Genomic DNA, 21,560 nt, shown 5'->3' on the forward strand with positions numbered 1-21,560 from the left:
AGTAAAAAGACTTGCAGACCTCTTGCACACATTGTAACCACTAAGGGGATGCCCTCCTTCCTGCACAAAAATCATAGAATCATAGAATGGTTTGGGTTGGAAGGAACCTCAAAGACCATCTAGTTCCAACCCCCCTGCCATGGGCAGGGACACCCTCCACTAGACCACGTTGCCCAAAGGCTCATCCAACCTGAGGATGGACTATTTAAATGGATGGACTATTTAAAATATTCTTTATCTGGAGGATAAGCCTGGTCCTTTCCTGCTACCAAATTTATCCAGTGTATTAACGATATAGATTATAACCACAGATATCAATGAATAAATGTTTCTAGGCATATTTAATAATGTGAATATAATGCTATTAAGATACTTGAACAGCAATGAAATGTAATAACAGTTAACACCAATAAAGAAATTTTTTAGATTACATCTATTTTGCATCCTTTAGTCTCTTTCACTGGTGAGATTTAAATATTCTTTGTTATGCAACTAAATTTTAAGCAATCTTTGCAGATTTAGTTTTGTGTTATGACTTGCTTTGCATTTCTTCACTTAAACATGAATAGCTCTTGTGAGAAAATGTTTGGGGTGCTTTGGACAGGGGAGATAATTTACTCTTGTTTTTTTTTCCCTTTGAATTTGTACACACATTCAGATTTTCTACCAGTGTCTTTATGGTGTGAGAAGGCAGAAAAATTTTCATATATTAGTAGAACACACTTGTGTTTAAGTAAGTGCACCATCTAATTAATGTTGTGCACCAGAGAGTCCCTCGTTTGTCACACTACGTATCTGTGGTTAGCCTTGCAACCAGGGTGCATTACGAGGGCCTTGGAATACTTATCTCTGTCCCTAGTTCTCACACATGATTTTATGGAGTCTTGTGTGAATTTAACCGAGCCTGAAACAAGCTCAAATAGTTTAGAGCCTAAGCCATTAGTTTTAGACACTTATCCCTTAGATAGCCATATTTAGGTGAGACTAATGTTTTCCATTTAGTTTCATAAATAGTTTTGAATATCTGGACCTTATTCACTTGGTCCCAAAATTTCAGACCTATAAAACTGGGCAATTATGCTTCTTTTATTCTGCACTCTGTCTGTACGTTACACATGGTTGATTCCTTTACTCTCCAAGTAAAGGAATCATGATCTGGGCTAGAGAACAAAATCTAAATAAATAATAAAATTATCATTAGTGTTTTGTAAGGAAGGTTATGTACATCATCTTTTGTATTCAAATAAAGTAAGTATTATTTAATTTCTTAAAATCATACATCTGTCATCTTGTACATTTGCCTTGTTTCCTGCTAGATTCTTGGCTCTTGTGTAAGCATTAACAATGCAATTTAGAAAAAAGTGGGGAAAATAACCAACGAACCAACCCCCAAATCTTCTGACAGTGTTCCTAACATGTCTACATTTTCACAAGGTAATTATCAAAAAGGGAACTGCCTCCAATGTCTTCTCCAGAAAAAACAAACATCAAGCAACCAAAGCAACAACAAAAAACCCCACCAAACATTTTTATCTCTCTCCTTTTGAAACTTCTTATAATAATCATTTTCATTTTTTCCAGTATCTAACTCCAAGATCATATCTTCCAACCCTTATATTTCTAACATTGAAAACTGATTTGACTTGAATTCAGATCCTTTTTAGTGTTTGAAATTTGCAGTCAGTCACTGTAACACTGCAAGACCAAATATCAGTGTTTCTGTGCATTTCCTCAGATGTTGGATGATCATGTGAAATAATTTGAAAAGTCAGTTAGTTAAAGCTCCTCAGTTAAGAACAAATATACTCAATGTGGAAAGAAAAGTTGCTGCAACTGTTTCTAAATTCTTAACCTTATTTAATATCTACATTGCATTTTCCTGTGTATGATAAAATATTATGTCAGTATTTTAAAAATTGAAATTGAAAGAAAAAACTTCTAAAAATCTATATGAAGTTCTGGAGCTAAGGTTATGCATCTGACATAGTAAGGAAATTATTATGTATTATTTTGAATAAAAGACTAATTTGTACTTGCCTATTATTGTCTCAGAGAAATTTCAAGTTTAATAAAAAATATAAACTAGATGTTTAATTCTATACAATCAGTGAATTGGACCATAGACAAGCCCTCTTGTCCTTTGCATCAAAATAAACCTGGATAAACCCCTTAGCTTTGTTAGTGTTATTTGTGATGCATAACTGTGACATTAGAAGGAAGGTAGAATTTATAATTTTTTAATATTTGTACTGAACATATGATAGTAAATAATGTCACATAGATTTAGGACACAAAATAATTAGAAACTGGAAGCAAAAAATGCAGTAAGCTAGTATTCATACCTTGCCTAAAGGTAGTGATCTTCTTTTGGCAAAGAAAAATCAAAAATATCTAGGTGTCTGAAACATGACTTTAACTGTTGGAGACAGAGAGTTTCAAGTAAAAAAAAAAAAAAAAAGCCTCAAAGAAATAGAATGCCTTGAAGTATAATTGAAGTTTTGCTCATTAAGGGCAAACCTGTGAAGACTTGACATTTCATCAAGTTTTCAACTACATTTCCTAAGAAAATAGACTTGAAAAAGTTGAACAGAGAACTGGGATTTCTTTTGCAGTATTACCTTTTGACATGAGTCTTAGAGTCACTCTCTCCATTTTTCAAAAGCCAATAGTGTAATTGGGAACGTTTTAGCCACATGTTGCCCAAAAAGAACACAAGCTAAAGGAGGTTGCACTGTCATACTCATTAGAAACAAACGCTAGACATTGTCATTGTTCTAAGCACTTCATTGATTTCCTGCTCTAGACAGGCTCTGACTGTTAGGCACAGCTCTACAAAGGACTAAAAATTGAGGCAAACTAATCCAAAATAGACTGAGTCTCTAGCAAAAAAAACATGTGAGAGACAACAGTATGATAGTCATTGAGAAACATCACTTTTTCTGTATTTCCATACATGATGTTTCTGTAAAGACAGCAGTCACTTCTGTTCAAATGTTTCAGACCATACAAAACTGCAAAAATTTACTCTGAATGTTCAGCCCTAGGTGATTCAGATATAATTTTCTTTTTTTTTTTTCTCCTTTTTTTTTCTCCCTTTTGTAATTTCCCTTTCCCCATATTTGTAGGTATTAACTTGGTTTTATCTATATCTTTTCTGTGAGCAGCAGCCCACATTTGCAGCTTTCCTCCATTTGCTGTTTTCTCATATAAGATTACTCTTACTACCCTCTCCTCTTTCTTCCACACATCACCACTGGCAAGTTTTATATAGTCATTCCAGGAGGACAATTATGAGTCTTCTTTGAATATTGGTGTACAATTTTTATCCAATGACCAACATCTGTGCTATTAAGATTACTTGGATTCATTGCTGTCTAAAGACAGTTTTCTTACATAATGAGTAACCAGAAGCAAGTTTTAAACACTTATTGTTTCCAAGAAGCCTTATGTCGTGCACAATTATTTTTTTATAATTTTTTCAATGCAAAATTTATCATATCTGGTCAGTATTGCTACTGTGTTTCATACTCCAGTCACTGAAAAGCGAGCAGATTTAAAAAAAAAAAAAAAAAAAAAAGGTGCAATATTTATTGTGCAAGATCATCCTCAGGTTAATGATTTACAAATAAAAGCTTCATCAACAGTAAAAAAAATCCAAAACCAGAAAAACAAAAAAACCAACTAAGTCCCACAATAACAGTCTTAGCATTTTGAGACAAGTTCACTTGCAGGAGAAATGAGATTATTAAAACAAGATATAAGCTTTTTTAGAACAGAAAGGAAGCCAGCTATCCAGCCTGCTCTAAAACATCCCCAGTGATCAAGGGTCTGTATTTTTGCCATTAAGTTGATGCTTACGTTTTGGATCATTTCTGGACACTTTCATGTTACTGGGCACTGAAATTGTTATTTTCAAAATCTCAAGGGAACAACAGCACTGAGGTATGACTCATTCAAGAAGAGATAATTGTGTATAATAGTTTTGAATTTGATGTGTGTGGAATAGACTAAAGAAGAATTCAGATATTTAAACTGTAACCTGAATCCCTTGGTCCTGGAATCTAATGTGAAGAATTTAGACAGGAGTTATGATATTTTTTTAAAATTTTATTTTATTTTTTAAAAGATTGAGTTAAGTCTACAATCTCTGTCAGGAAGATATTCTGTTTAGAATATCCCAGTGCTAAAGCGATCACTTGGAGTGTTTCTGACCTCACTACAACCTTACCGTATAAGCCAAAATAACTAGATCAAAAAGCCCTGCTTTGAAAGACATCTCATAAACTGTGTGTTTAAAGGTCTGACACTAGACATGTTGGACCTATGGCATATCTTCACGTGGTCTGCAAAAGCCCAGCAAACCTAGATCTAGGCATTCTGAATGTGTTTAAAATATACACAAAGAATTCTGTACATGTATAGCATCAAGTCTCTGATGACATGCCTAACCAGGTGGATGCTCAGACACTCCAATGCTTTCAAGAAAGCTCTAGGAAACTTTCTAAGCCAACACTTTGCTCTGACAGAAGAACCGATTCAAACAGCATACAACTTTTAGATTTCTCTTTATCTAGGTTCAAGAGTTCTAATTAGATGTGTTCCAGATGGCTCTTTTCATGGTCTGGCAAATCTGTGACTAAAATATACCCATATGGATTAAGTCAAAGCAAAAGTCTCTGAGAATGCTGCTTTCCTGCACTGAGTGTCTCACTTCCACTCCATATGGACAGGTATAATAAAGAAAAATAAATCAGAACCACTGTCATCATAGAGCAAGAAGGAAATATTGAAAACCACCAACCATTTGGGCAGTCATAGTAATAATTTGCTATTTTGATTTGAGCCACTTCTAACTTTATATCTGTTCCTGGGCACTGTAATATTCTTTCTTCTCTCTCATTTTGTTTCTTCTGCTTCAGTACTACTTTTTGTATTCTGAAGGTGCTTCGTCCTAGACTTTTTTACTGGTGCTGATCAGCTTACTCAGAGCGACTACCAGAAATGCCTAATGATCTTCTAAGACTAACCCACCAATCATGCTAAAAAGTGTCCAGAATACTGGAGAGATGAAAAAATCTATTTTCTCAACAAAGCCAGACAATATAAAACATCTTGTTCACATCTTTCTGAATTGAATTATAGGATTATCTGCAAGAAGTTTCACAGAACATTAGCTAATTTATTCATAGTATTTGAGAAAACATCCAGTGCTCCTCAAGTAAATAATTTTCCCTTGAAATAACACTTTATAGGCCACACAATATATTTTAAAGAGAGGATAAAATGCAGAAAATTATAAAGGAAAACCTGCATCTTATAATATGAATATTAGAGACTATACAAGCCTCTCACTTGCTTTTACTTGACTCTTTATATTTTCTAGGATACTAATACAGGGTTAATTACTCATTATATACCATCCCAAGATAAATTTTTGGGGGTTGCCTTTTAAACAGTGCAGACCCTCAAAATTTTCAAGGTATTGTTCTACATTCCTATAGAATTCTGTATATTCTATATTCTATAATATTCTGGGTGTGCCAGCTGAATCATTTAAGCAGCAAAACCAGTCCTGTAGTGAGCACTGCACTGATAGATCTGAGTCCTTTGAAGCTATTGGATATCAGAAGCTATTGATATCAGAACATAAATCCATCAGTCCTGCAATTTGATGTCAATGCTTGGACCCTTGCAGCTGTGCAGAGCCTAATAGGCTTCTTCTAGTCATCAGATCTAGCTCTTTGGATTTTGTTATATAGGGGAACCTCAGGAGAAGTAGGACCACCTGCAGAACAAGATGGAACAAGATGACAAGACAACGTTTGTCATCGTTTAATGTGTTTCAAACTGTCACTTGTCTCTGTCTACCAGTTTGAGACCAACTGGCATCAAAGGTTCGACTGATATCTGCAAAATGTTGAAAGGATATAAAATAAACAAATTGGCAGCAGAGGAAAATCCTCTTTCCCTAACACCCTTCACTTACAGTTATACATTTTTTACAATAATAGCAGATACGATGTAGGTACTGTTTAGTGGGTACTAAATGTCAGTTAGAAATACATTTTTAACTTTGCAGTATTCCTGCAGTAGAGCATAAAATGTTTTTACAGCTTTTGGGGGTAATATATATATTTTTCCACAGGAAATGCTGTATATACATGATTTGTTTCATTAAAACAAAAGGTGGGTTTAGTAGTTTTCCAATAACTGTTGAATAAACACATTTAACAGATCCAAAAAGAAATGGGATAAATGTTTACCTTATTGTAAATCTGTGATCTGTGTGTAAACTAAACTACCTTATATTAGCCCTTTAAGTATTAAATTGTAATCTATTTACAGCTCTTTTAGAAGGAGGGAAAAAATAAGTGCAAAGCAAGAGAAGAGTAAATATTCATTGGACATTGGAGGAGCCACTGAAAGGTGAAGTTCTTCCAGCAAGCCTTAACTCATGAAAACATACCTGGCTTCGTTTGTTTAGTATATGCAGATCTACTGTACTGCTCATGTATGCGTGTTTGCACTGACTTGGCTGAGGCCTGAAGTTGAGGGGGGCACCTGGTATCACCCGATTGTGTGTATGTGGGTGAGAGAGAACTAAAACTGCCTGGTAGAGAGGGAGCATCTGGCATCACCTGCAAGAGGCGAGCTCAAGCTGTTGAAACCATCTGTGAAGAAGAGAGAGATACAGAGAGACAGAAAAACAGGTTTCAGAGACCAGCATAAAGTACCAAAACTGAAAAACTACGTTCTTAAATAGCAAATCTGCTCCAAATAAGTTCTTAACTAAGAACACTTTTTGGATGCTGATAGAAAGAAACAGTGAATACTCCCTGGTGACAGAGCTGGCTGTCTCTGCTGTCTGGGGAAGGCACATCATACATCAGGAGTCTCCACACACCCTATGTATGGTGCATGTCATGAGACCACAGAGGTCCATGCGCTGTAACAGGAAGAAGCCTTTTGACTTTGATTTATGAGGGGAAAAGGCAGACATGCCGATCCTCTAAAACATCTGTTTCTAAGTCCCACTCAGCCTGCTGATCCCCACTACTGAAATCAGTGCTGTCAAGATGTTTTTGTATCCCTTTGAGGAAGGAAATTTTGCCTCCTCTTTCTTAATAATATTTAAACTTGTATCCTTTAGACCCATCTGAAATATTTCTAGGTGGATTTCTAAAAATCATTGTGCTGTTCATTGCCTCAAACACAGCTAATGCAAACCCTCCTTATTGGAGCTCTCATTTTATGCAACTCCTTATCATCACTTTTAAAACCCTTCAAGGTTAATGCCCACCTCATCTGCAGCTGTATATGTACATCAAGGATGCAAATTCCCATTGACATGCTGGCTGGAATCCTGGCTTCTGATCGCCTATTTGTTGCATTTTTCACACAAACAATGTCATTTTCTCATGTTGCCATTTCTGTGTGGAAACGACTCAAAAAAAATCCTTACTTCCACTTTAAATCCTTCCTTCAAGCTTGTCTTTGTGGCAATGATAGAAACCACTTGTCAGTGATTAGCCAGCTGGTGCGACCACTGCTTATTGCACTGGTTACAGCTGTCTTACTGCTATTTTTGTGTTTCCTCTCCATCTGTCTTATCCACCTGCTGTCTCTCATTTCGAACTTAAATTTAAGCTCCCTGGACAAAAACTCTCAATTTGTTATGCTTGTACAGTGGCTAGCACAGTGTGTCCTTAGCTATATGTTCTCCTTCAATACAAACTGATATGCACTAAGCTGACTGAGACAGAGAGACAGTGCAGACTCTGGCATCTCAGGGTGTATTTACACTGTCTGTTCACTGATATGGAAGCCTGAGCAAGTTTAAATACCGCTGGTTGTCTTGGCAAATGACCTGGGAAGCAGGATGAAATAGCGCATTTTGAGTTCCAAGCTGTCATGACTGGACCATAGCAAAGGCTGAACAGGGGTGTCTTTACACAACAGTGGAAAAGGTAAACTGAGGAATATATCTGTTGGAGGAAGGACAAAATATATACTTTAGGTACTATAACACACATACACATATTTGTGCAAGTTACATGATATTGTACATAATTCAGAAGTGCAGACGCAATGTTTATATTGTAATGCCTTTTACTTTTCACCTAGTAGCAGAACAGGCTGGGTAATAACCACAGAATCTCAAAGAATAGAAAGTGGAAATTGTGAAGTTGTGTTTTACCTTCACCATTCAAAAATTTTCTCCTGATATTCTGTGCCAGTGCCCAATTTAAGAGGTGCTTTAGAGATTTAATGCAGAATTTTTTTTAAAAAAAATATTATTTTACTATTATTATTATTATTGTTCTTTTTTAAATTAAGAGGATATCCCTCTTTCCAAGAAGGCTTTCCTAAATATTCCCAGGTCTGATTCAAATGTTATATAGTACCAGGTCTCTATTACAGTTCAAATATAGTCCAACAATTTCAATTTATTGTGAAGTGATGCTGGTAAATCTGTACATATGGTTGAGAAGGCACTTCTGTGATAAACTCCTGTGTTTAAACATGCAACATTGGCTGGAGCCCCTCTCCTATGAGGACAGGCTGAGACAGTTGGGATTGTTCAGCCTGGAGAAGAGAAGGCTCCGAGGAGACCTTACAGCAGCCTTCCAGTACCTGAAGGGGCCTACAGGAAAGCTGGAGAGGGACTGTTTATCAGGGAGTGTAGTGACAGGACAAGGGGTCATGGGTTTAAGCTGAAGGAGGGTCGATTTAGATTAGATATTAGGACAAAATTCTTCATGGTGAGGGTGGTGAGACACTGGAACAGGTTGCCCAGAGAGGTTGTGGAGGCCCCATCCCTGGAAGTGTTCAAGGCCAGGTTGGATGGGGCTTTGGGCAATGTGGTCTAGTGGAGGGTGTCCCTGCCCATGACAGGGGGACTGGAACTAGATGGTCTTTGAGGTCCCTTCCAACCCAAACCATTCTATGATTCTATGACTGTGAAAAAAACTGACTCTATGAGATTAAATTTTTATATTCATTGCCTAAAGACAAATTTACATGCTCAAGTTTAGAAAAATTCCATTTACTTGTTCATAAATTTGCAACTATTTAAGAATGGAGAGATCATGCTTTAAAGAACTATTCAAGTGCTTTATACTTGTTTTAGACATCCACAGCTTGCACATAGGAGTAGGCTGAAATAAAATTGGGCTATGAATTTAAGGCACAAAAAATTAAACTGCATCTATCTGTACAGATTGTCTTATCCTGTTCTATGGATGTCTGCCAACACCTTATGTTTATTTATTTTATATTGAAAATTCCCCAGATCCTGTCCTTGGTAGTTCACTTCTTTGATAAACTCCAGATAATGAATGTAATGTAATACAACAATGACAGATCTAGCAAAGTTACTATGAATGACTGGAAACTTATTAACATCACTATTAAGATTTAGGATGACATTTAGGATGTCTGTGCTTTTATGACTGATTTCTGTGTTATCTTTTCTGAACTGACAACTTTATTTACATGGTGTTAAAAAAAGATAAAATAAGAATCCAGTCCCAAAGTTTGCATAAAATTCAGTTAAAAAAATTAGATAAGATGATATACAAATAAAAGGGTGGAACAACTGAAAGAACAACCAACCACCCAACCTCCTCCCCCAAAAAACATCCAGGACAAAAGCTTCAGAAGTTCTTAGATTTTGACCGTGAAAATTTCCTGACCTCTGCTCCCAGGAGCACTTCCTAGCAGCATCCAGATTCCCTTCCTGCTTTCCTCCTCCTCCCTCAAGCCTCCCACACGCCTTGGTTTCTATGCAAAGAAATCACAGACACTACAGGCTGAAGGGAAACAGTGAAGTGGTCGAGATCCTCTGGTCAGGGTGATTAGGAAACTGCAACCCTCAGGCACTCTGCAGCTTGCCCCAGCAGGTAATCATAAATTGGTACACCAGGGAGTAAGACTTTCAGACTTAAATGGAGAAAGGCAAAACAAGAACCACAGGCAGGAAACTGATTTGCAAATTCACAGGAGAATTGAGAAATATTTTAAGGCAGCTTTCTTTTTCTGTTTTAAACACGGAGGGATTTGCTATTAGAATAAAATGCTAAGCGAAGTAATAAAATGTTTTAGTTGACCCTGGCTGCTTTTACCATGCATATATTCTGGTCAGCTGGAAGGCACTGTGAAAAATTAAAGATTATTTTGACTAAATTACTTAGTATAGTATGATACAAAATTTATTATACCTTCTGGCATTAGATTTGTGTTAGAAGTGTGGCCAGGAGGTCGAGGGAGGTGGTTCTGCCCCTCTACTCTGCTCTTGCGAGACCACACCCAGAGTTCTGTGTTAAGCTCTGGGTCCAGAATAAGACATGGACCTGCTCAAGCAGGTCTGGAGGAGAGCCATGAAGCTGATCAGAGGGCTGGAGCACCTCTCCTGTGAAGACAGGCTGAGACAGTTGGGGTTGTTCAGCCTGGAGAAGAGAAGGCTCCCTAGAGACCTTATAGCAGCCTTCCAGTACCTGAAGGGGGCTACAGGAAAGCTGGAGAGGGACTGGTTACAAGGGCATGTGGTGATAGCACAAGGGGTAATGGGTTTAAACTAAAAGAGGGTAGATTTAGATTAGATATTAGGACGAAATTCTTTACGGTGAGGGTGGTGAGGCACTGGAACAGGTTGCCCAGAGAAGCTGTGGCTGCCCCCTCCCTGGAAGTGTTCAAGGCCAGGTTGGATGGGGCTTTGGGCAACGTGGTCTAGTGGAGGGTGTCCCTGCCCATGGCAGGGGGTTGGAACTGGCGATTCTATGATTCTATTTACAGATTTGAGTATTAAAGATTTAGTCTATCCCCTGCCAAAGTAAGTTTTTGGGGTTTGGGCTTTATTCTTTGTTTGTTTGAGATTTCCTAATATTGATTACTCTCCTGGGGAATAATCTGCTGGTCTTGGTTATTTTCAGTTTAGCAACTTTAACAAATCCGAGCATGTAAACCCAAGTGAAGTTCCTCTCTGTCTCCTTCCCTTTTGCCCTTTGAGAAAGTATGTATCCCTTTCTGACATTTAAGGTTAGAGACACAGAAAACCAATTTCACTGAATTGGAAGGGAATTTGCACCAGCAGTGTAATTACATCAATTAAATTTGCACAAAATTTTTCAAAAATAAAACAGACTATTTACCCGTCAACATAAGCATGTGGTCTAAAAACCTAAAATTTTAAGGTCCACGGTATGTCACCTAACAGCATTTTCAAGTGAGGGCATCAATGTTTATCTCCAATATTCAAGTCTGAAGTTAGCAAGTTACAATTGCTATCTTATGTGAAAACTGCCTCCACTCAGGCAGTGGTCAAAACTCCATGATAACAACCACTGTCACCCAGAATGTGAAAACAAATTTTCAGGTGACAGGCAGTGACAAGCAGTTACAGTCACATTAATTTCTGTAATTGCTCATATTTCTACTTTTACAGTAGCACAGTGTCCTTTTTTGAATGTCCTTAATAAGAAAGATGATTAAAAAGCCTGTACTGTTACTGATTAATCTACTAATCTACACTTCTTCATTACTTTCCACCGCTGTTTGTTTTCTGCATGTTCTGCATCAACACACTTAATTTCTTTTTTTTTTTTTTTAACAGTTACCAAAAAACCCCCTAATTTAACAATGTCTCTGAGTGCTCTCTGTTTCTTATTTGGGGCAATTTCAAAGTCATTAATTTGCTAAATTAATGTAGTTGGAAAGAACTAATTGTAATGGTATTTTTTTGCGGTCTTCTTGTCATCCACTGTTATGATAGTAAACCTGTTGTGCAGCACATTAATCAGATATAGGCTAAATTGATCCAGGAGATTTTAGTGCTCAGGAATCTAATGTTTGAAAGAAGTCTGGCACTGGGCTTCCCATGAGCTAACTGGTGCTATATGTGGATACAGTCATGGCCTCAGTAAACAGTACAAATTTGTAGGGGTTAACAAAATTCAGAAGATCCTTCTAGTCTTCCTTTAATAGCAGAAAACAGGAACCAGAACACAGCACTATATGAACTTTCCCTCCTATACATTGTTGCTTTGATAGTGTCTTCATCCAGGATCTCTCACTAAATGTTATTGCAGAAGTCTGTTTGCACAGTTTTGAGATGGAGATTAATAAAGAGCTGAGCCTGTGTTTCAGAATGCAGTTCAGTATATTAATTGTTCATAGAGCAATACGAAAATATCATAATGATCAAAAAGGCTGTTCATTCCTCTCCGAGGACCTTTCAGCTGTTATATGAAAAATGATGGATAAAACAGTCCATTGTCTCGTTTCATTGCTAATTTTCTTTCCAGCTACATAGTGTTTAAAGAAATAAAGCATGTTTCATTTTTTTTTTTTTTACTTTAGAGTAATGACCTGAATGCCTTCCATCTTTTGTAGTTATACAGAAATGAGAAATAAGTGAAGGGGTTTGTTTGTTTGTTTGTTTGTTTGTTTGTTTGTTTTTAAATGTATATTCTTATTTTTCTATCAGCTCTAACTCCAGTCGCAATTTTTTTCTTTTTCATTGGAGTACCTCCTGTGAATCTAGGTGGCCTGTTTCTTTCTGGTGTACTGTCTCCTGCCCTAGAAAAAAAAAAAAAAAAAAAGATAGCAACAAAACCAAGAAAACAATGCTGAAGAACACTAAGGCTATTAACTGAAGAACTCCAGAGACAGGAAACGGAATTCCTTCTGAAATTGGACTACTTCAAATTTTATTTGTATCCTTACCTCATTGCAGTCACTGCCTTTTTTGGCTACTTATCTGCATATGATATACTTTGGTGTCCATCACAGATTTTTTTTTTTTTCTTATTTTTTTAGAACACTCTACCTTCTCATTCTTATTTATTTATTTATTTTACCTAGTATTTATCTGCTATTCCTTTGTGCCATCGTCCTTATTAGGTTGAAACCCTAACTGTGAACTCAGTGGCATGACGTCTTCTTATCTTAGATCAAGACATCTAATATAAGAAATATATTTCTCAGTAAAGAAGGCAATCCACTAAATCATGAATCCATCACCTACTTCTTTGCATGATTACAAGAAGGGCATCTGAACTTGTTTTCTACAGTTTTGCTAGTTAAAACTGATCAGTGCTTTTCTACTATCTAACCTATTCCTATCTGTTATACAGAACTTCTGTTGTCTAAACCAACAGAAAGACCTGAAAGATGCTGATGAGAACACTCCTCAGGGTGGCACCCTTGGGGCAGAATGCTTTTCTACTTTTTCTATTTTGTTACCTTTGTGTTAAAAAGTATTACATCTCAGGGTTTTGTTGGTGGTGGTTTGTTGTTTTTGTTTGTTTTTTTTTTTTCTTTTAGTGCCTCACAGTACTTTGGGTTCATGCTTTGTTTTATTCATTTTAGAAGAAAAAAGCACATAACATTAAATCAAAGAAAAAGAAAAGAAGAAAATAGAATGAAGAAAAAAGCTAAAAGAAAAAAAGGAAAAAGGAACAAGGGAAAAGAAGAAATGAAAATGAGAAAATGAGAGGAGAGGAATGAACCTCAAGAGTTTGGCCACAGAATGAAGATTTCAAGAATGGCTTCTATGGAGCAGTCATATCCCAAAGATACACTTTTGCAAGGTGCTACTTGCTACCTCAAGTATTACTCAAGGAAAGCTATTTGTTTGGTTTGTATTCAGAAATATATAGATACCGAGAGGTAAAATAGTCAGAAGATACAGCACGTAAGCTAAGAGTTTTATTTTGCCTTTGAACAGTATTTGAGATTCTTAGATGTTAATGAGAATTATATCCACTCCATTGTTAAAACTGTTATTTCAAGGTTTCTGATGGTTTATATTATTAGTGTAGCAAGGTCAACAAATAATTACTGCTGTTCATTCATCTATATACTCTGTGATTTTTTTTTTGCCTCAAACACCATCATATCTATGAAAAAATAATTTAGTGATGGCTAGGACCAAGATCCATTTTTAGATTTTTTCCATCTCTTTAGACATATTTCTTTTCTCTGAGAAGAAATGAGAACAATCTTGGAGAAAATAAGACACTTGTTGTTTGAAAGCACCTTTGACCTATTTAAAGACAATATGAACTGTTGCATCTATACTTGTTTAAGGAGGAGGAAAAAATATTAACATCTGGAAAGAATCAGATATTTTGTGGGACTATAAACTGTTTTGTGCTTGCTTTTTAAAGCAACTTCCATGGTAAGCTTATGTGGTGTTTAAGAGAAGGTGTATTTTATAAATGGAATATATCTTCTGGAGTACTGTAGCACAGAGTGCACCTACAGAGGGACCTTCTGCCTGAATGTGAGGTTGTTCCAGCCCTGTGATGTAAAGTAAAATTAAAATTACCATCAGAAAGAGGCCAAGATGCAGAAGTAAAACAGTCTGGAGCTATTATTTTTCCAGTCACTGTTCCTGGCTTTGAGAAGGTTTCAATGCACAATATCACTGAATGAGAAATGCTACATTTCCTATTCAAACCAATCTTTTGAGATGAGAGTGACTATCCTTTTCCAGTGCATAACCTTATCTTGACACACCAGATAGTAACCGTGCTACTGTAGGATACTGTGTACTTCGATAAACACAAATTGGTCTCATCATCCTTTGATTTTAGCGCACTCCCTCAGCATAGGGAGGTCTGTGTTACAATCAATAATGAGACTGGTCAGTGTTATTTCTGTCTCTAGCAAAAGCAAGATGAACTCTGAAGTGTTTTAGGGCAGGGTGGCTCATATACAGGAGAGTAATGGAGTGTTTAAAGAGAGAAGATATAGGAATACACCAAAAAGGCCTTCCTTATTTCCCCTTGGAGATATGTTCTAACTCATGGGCAACATCCTTATAAGCAGAAAAGAAACATGAAAATATTGGTAGATACACCTTTTCTGACTAGATACTGTAGCAGACAAATCTCAGTTCCTTAAATTAAGAAGTAGAAATCTTTGATTAGTGTTTAATGTAGTAATATCTGTCTGATTAGAAAGTGAGACACAGTCTTTGCTCGACTATGAAGACACGGTCATGCTTTCTCAGCTACCTGACATGTTCTGGATATTGACGCACAATTTGAAGTTTTCATGGGAGAATAACAGGATAAGGATCAAAACTGAAATGGTGTAAAGAAAACATTCTTGTAGTTTTTATTGGGACAAATCCATATTTCTGAATTAAGCTAGTCATTAGACTCCTCACATCTCAGGTTTCATGTGTTCAGCTTAGGTGAATTAAAGGGTGTATTGGATTTGCATAGCAAGGTTTTGGGAGCCAGGGTGGGGAAAGGGGTGCGTTCCATTAGAAGCTACTAGCAGCTTCCCCCATGTCCAACAGAGCCAATGCCAGCCGGCTCCAAGATGGACCCACTGCTGGCCAAGGCCAAGCTCATCAGCAATGGTAGTAGCACCTGTGGGGTAACATAGTTAAGAAGGGGAAAAAAACCCCCAAACCAAAACCTGCATAACACCAAGAGCAATTGCAACCAGAGACATGAGTGAGAATATGTGAGAGAAACAACTCTGCAGGCACCAAGGTCAGTGAAGAAGGAAGGGGAGGAGGTGCTCCAGGCACCAGAACAAAGATTCCCCTGCAGCCCATGGACGAGACCATGGTGAGGCAGGCCGTCCTCCTGCAGCCCATGGAGGTTGATGGTGCAACAGATATCCACACTGGAGAAGGTGGATGCAACCAAAGGAGGCTGTGACCGACCCCATGGGAAGCCCATGCTGGAGCAGGCTCCTAGCAGGACCTGCGGCTCCACGGAGAGAGGAGCCCACACTGGAGCAGGTTTGCTGGCAGGACTTGTGACCCCATGGGGGACCGAAGCTGGAGGAATCTGCTCCTGAAGGACTGCACCCAATGGAAGGGACCCACGCGGGAGTAGTTCATGAAGAACTGTGGGAAGGACTCACATTAGAGAAGATCATGGAGGACTGTCTCCCATGGGAGGGATCCCACTCTGGAGCAGGGGAAGAGTGTGAGGAGTCCTCCCCCTGAGGAGGAAGGAGCGGCAGAGACAACGTGTGATGAACTGACCACAAGCCCCCTTCCCCGTCCCCCTGTGCCACTGCAGGGGAGGAGGTAGAGAAAATTGGGAGTGAAGTTGAGCCTGGGAAGAAGGGAGGGGTGGGGGGAGGTGTTTTAAGATTGGGTTTTATTTCTCATTATTTCTCGTATCACTCTGATTTGATTGGTAAATAAATTAATTTTTCCCCAAGTCGAGTCTGTTTTGCCCATGACAGTAATTGGTGAGTGATCTCTCCCTGTCCTTATCTCAACCCATGAGCCTTTCATTATATTTTCTCTCCCCTGTCCAACTGATGAGGGGAGTGACAGTGTGGCTTTGGTGGGCACCTAGCATCCAGCCTTGGTCGACTCACAGAGGGACTGTGAAAAAATGGAATTCAAAATTTCCTAAGGCTGTTGTTCTTAATTAAAAGCAATTTTAAAAACCTAGGTCTAGAAATCTATTGACAAGAAGATACAGTCAATGAAGAATGACAGGGAGCTACAGATCCTTGGAGGTTTATACATGTGTATATGTACACATATACAATAGAATAGTAGTTCTTGTGACAAGTCACCTATAGAAGAACTGAAGTCAAGTATCAGCCATATAAAGAAAGGAATTCTCTGATAGAAGAAAAATGAAAGCCAATGCAACATGCAAGTGTGAAAAAGAAGAGAGTTCTGTCTAAATCAGCATCCTGGATCCCTTTCCCCATACCACTTCTTTACCAGTAGTAATCTTTTTTATAAGTATATTATCACATCTGATTTCAAGCACAGAGGGTGAAAGAGATGAGAAATGCTTCCTCTGGTGGCTGTTATGCCTCACCCAAAAGGTACAACTTCAAGACAGAGAAGGCTGAGTTCCCATTTTGTAGGGAATGAAGAGGTGACAGAGTGATACTAAAGCAGAAAACTTCTAATCTCTTTGAAATCCCCAACCTGTGTCGTGACCAGATTAAATGCTAGATACTGCAAATTGCTCTGGGCTGTAAATGAGAGCATTTTAGTCAAGTGATTCACAGAAAGTGTTTCTTGTCTTTGTACCCATAGATCTTTGGTCTTCTCTTGCTGCATATTGGTATGAAGAGACAATAAACACAGAGAGAATTCACGGGTCACCTGTGGTCACCAGTTAGACTAATCCAACATCACTGCTGAAGTAACCCACCCTAGTGCTGCTCATTTTTAATGTCTGTGTGCATAACCATAGTTAACAGAGAGGGAAAAAAGGGTGATCTGAAGAAAAGTTTTTTACCTTCTATTGTGATTCTTAGTGGTCTCAACAAGTCAGAAACATTTTGGTGTTTTTAATTGGCGGGGGGGAGGGGGCTACTTATGGAAACATTCATTGCCATGAAAATCTTCCCAATTTTTTTTTTTCTTTTCTGACATCTATGTAGTAGTAGAAAAAAAACTACCAAAAAAAAAAAAAAAAAAGAGTAAGGAGAAAATAAAAAAGGGGGGAGGGAAATGGTTAATTTTATTATTTCCCAGTAGCTAATCAAATCTGAAAATTTTATATTCTTTATGAAGAAGAGAAGTTTAGGTAAAACTTGTTTGTTTTTTGTTTGTTTCCCATTTCAACAGGATTCCAGTGATTATTTGGCATCAGGAATAAATTTTAACTGCTAAAATGAGTGCTATGTCATGACAGCTTTATACCATGGCTGTCTTACACTGAAATTCTTAAATGAAATATATGTCTATGTCCATTGCTTGAAACAACATCAACATATTCTGAAGAAAAAAAACCCAACCAAATAAAAAACCCCACCACAAACCAAAAAGAAAAAAAACCCACAACAAACACCAGCTAATCAATCTTTATATTAGGTAAATAAGGCTAAAAGTCTTTTATATCACTTTGACTTTAAACTATATTCACACTATGATATTAAGGCTTCAACTTTTGCTGTAGGGAATGCTTTCTCTTTTTTTTTTTTTTTTTTCCAGCTAAGGTTCACTTTCTCCAATTTAGATTAGGCAAAAGAAAAGACAGAGATAGAAAAGTATAATTGACTTAATTTAGTTTAATTAACTGCAAGAGAATGGAGACAATTAGTTAATGCATCTTAATGAATTGAATTATGAAATGCGTTGCTCCCGATGGGAGAAAATGATCCCTGTAATGGGAAAAGTGGGTATGGAGCAAAAAAAAAAAAAAAAACCAGAAGATTGCTTTTTCTCTGTATTAGGGTGACCAGTCCAAAGCAACTAGAATATTACAAATATATCACATACTCTGTAGTAGCATTCAACATCTTGCAGATGAACCCTACTTTGTGAGTTCTAGGGGAAGTCCACACCCTAAAATTACCAAATGGTGGCAAATTCTTGATTTCTGAAATTATTGTCAACCTTAACTGACTTATCAAAGTATTTTAGTCAGTAATTGTAAAAGTATGAGATTCAGAACCTAACTGAAATAGAGAAAGAAATATATTAAAAAAAAAAAGAAAACTCACCCAACTACCTTCTATAGTCACTAAATACTATAAAAAAAACAAGTCAATTTATATATCACAATAATAGAATAAAAGTACACACATTAGTTGCATTAATCCTAATTGTTTATCCATGCTATCTAAAATTCAGCTCCTCATTAAAATTTGGAACCATAATATCTGAACTAGTGACCACGTAAAAAGTAACTGTGGTGGTGGGTTGACCCTGGCTGGGGCCCAGGTGCCCACCAGAGCCGCTCTCTCACTCCCCTCATTCACTAGACAGGGGAGAAAAAGTGTAACGAAAAAGCTCGTGGGTCGAGATAAGGACAGGGAGAGATCACTCACTAATTATCGTCACAAGCAAAACAGACTGAACTTAGAGAGGGAATTAATCTATTACTAGGCAAAACAGAGTAGAGGAATGAGAAAATAAAATCAACTCTTAAAACACCTCCCCCCACCCCTCCCATCTTCCCGGGCTCAACTTCACTCCCGGCTTCAACCTCCTCCCCCCTCAGCGGCACAGGGGGACGGGGAGTGGGGGTTACGGTCAGTTCATCTCACGGTGTTTCTGCTGCTTCTTCCTCCTCAGGGGGAGGACTCCTCTCATCGTTCCCCTGCTCCAGCATGGAGTCCCTCTCATGGGGTGCAGACCTTCACGAACTGCTCCAGCGTGGTCTCTTCCATGGGGTGCAGACCTTCAGGAGCAAACTGCTCCAGCGTGGGTCCCCCACGGGGTCACAAGTCCTGCCAGCAAACCTGTCCTGGCGTGGGCTCCCCTCTCCACGGGTCCACCGGTCCGGCCAGGAGCTTGCTCCAACGTGGGCTTCCCATGGGCCGCAGCCTCCTTCAGGTGCCTCCACCTGCTCCGGCGTGGGGTCCTCCACGGGCTGCAGGTGGAATCTCTACACCCCCTCATCCTTCCTCCATGGGCTGCAGGGGGACAGCCTGCTTCACCATGGCCTTCACCACGGGCTGCAGGGGGATCTCTGCTCCGGCGCCTGGAGCTCCTCCTCCCCCTCCTTCTGCACTGACCTTGGTGTCTGCAGAGTTTCTTACATCTTCTCACTCCTCTCTCCGGCTGCAAAAGCCCCCTCTAACTGTTTTTTTTTTCCTTCTGAAATATGTTATCACAGAGGAGCTGATTGGCTTGGCCTTGGCCAGCGGCGGGTCCGTCTTGGAGCTGGCTGGCATTGGCTCTATCAGACACAGGGGAAGCTTCTAGCAGCTTCTCACAGAAGCCACCCCTGTAGCCCCCCTGCTACCAAAACCTTGCCACGCAAACCCAACACATTCCACCCCTAGCCTCTGTGAATCACATATTTAAGAATTATCATTAAAATACACATTCAACACAAAAACTTCACAAACATCAACAAGGAAAAAGAAAAAAAAAATAATTCCCCACACCAAAATCAAAACAACACTATCACAACACCAAACAAGAGTGGACAATCTACGCACATAATCTAGCTCTTGTCCCTTCACCACTATTCCACTCTTAAGCTACGTTCAGTCTATGTTTTGCCTGTTACCTCTTCCAATTACTATCCTTATCTCGATTTTCTCGAGCCCCACGTTGGACACCAAAAAGGACTGTGGTGGTTTACCCTTGGCTGGACGCCAAGTGTCCACCAAGCCGCTCTATCACTCCCCTCCTCAGCAAGGCAGGGAGGGGAGAAAATAAAATGGAAAAACAACCCCAAACTCATGGGTCAAGACAAAGGCAGTTTAATGTAGCTAAAGCAAAAGGCCGTACGTGGAAGCAAAGCAAAAAGCAAAAGATTATTCTCTACTTCCCATCAGCAGACGATGTCCAGCCACTTCCTGGGAAGCAGGGCTTCAGTATGCGTACTTCTTACTCCCGAAGACAAACAATGTTAAAAAAAAAAAAGAATGCCCCCGCCCTGTTCCTCCCCCTATCTCTCAGTTTCTTATTGCTGAGCAGGCATCATATGGTATGGAATATCCCTTTGGTCAGTTTGGGTCAGCTGTCCTGGCTGTGTCCCCTCCCAAGATCTTGCCTACCCCCAGCCTGCTGCTGGGGAAAAAGAAATATTGTAGAAACAGCCTTGATGTGTGCCGGCACTGCTCAGCAGCAGCCAAAACCCTGGTGTGTTACCAGCGCCTTGCTCCCTACCAATACCCAGCACAGCGCCGTGAGGGCTGCTGTGGGGAGAATTAACTCCATCTCAGCCAGATCCAATACGGTAACATAATTCTGATTTTCTACTTTTTCGAAGAGAAGTCAGTTTAAAATGGTTAAGTACTATTAAATAAAATAAAACCTACTTTAAGTAACTGAAACATTCTTACCTTTTTGAGTTTATAAATAATTTTGTTGGGGAAAATCTGTTCAATTTTGGAGGTTCCTTATAATATAGTTTTGTCCTTTTTCAGAATTGTACTTCACTGTGTAACTGGGGTGAACAGAAGAAAAATATCTGGTTACATTGGTATAATATTTTCCATTTATTTTCTTCTAATATTTAATGTATTTTATACATTTAAAATAACAAAACCACAGATAAGTTCACAATATTCCTTCACAAATGCAGTGCCAACTGGATTACTGAACAATTACAAATCCTACATCAACTCAGTTATAAATATTAACTCTAATTGTTACTGCTAGGTAATAACATTCATTTTGCTACAATCATCTTTTTTACCCCTCTAACAGGGGTACATGATTTGAGAAATTGCATCTTATTGAACCTTTAAGAATTTTATCCATAAGAAACTTGGGTTCCTTAATGCTCAGGTTTTCTGTATTTTCCATGTAAAAATTGTATTATGTCCCTGACACTATGCAAATGAAATTAAGCTGCTATTCAAGTACTCCAGCTGCATATTGCTTGATGGCAGAGGTGCACAAACGAAAAGAAAAAAAAAAATTTAGGAGGCTGAAAGAGGCAGTCTCAGCACATACAGTGGTTTATTACCTGGGGAGCAGAAAACTGTTGCAGGTCTCTGATATGCAGAATTAAACTCACTACTTAAAAAGACAAGAGCTTCTTTGTTCTTATTTGTGCTCTTTTGTGCACATTATGGGACATAGCAAAAAATCTTAATATAATTTCTCTTACATATCATAGGTAGAAACAAAAAAATACAAAATTAAT

The sequence above is a fragment of the Grus americana genome, chromosome 3, assembly GCF_028858705.1.
Source record: "Grus americana isolate bGruAme1 chromosome 3, bGruAme1.mat, whole genome shotgun sequence".
NCBI lineage: Eukaryota > Metazoa > Chordata > Aves > Gruiformes > Gruidae > Grus > Grus americana.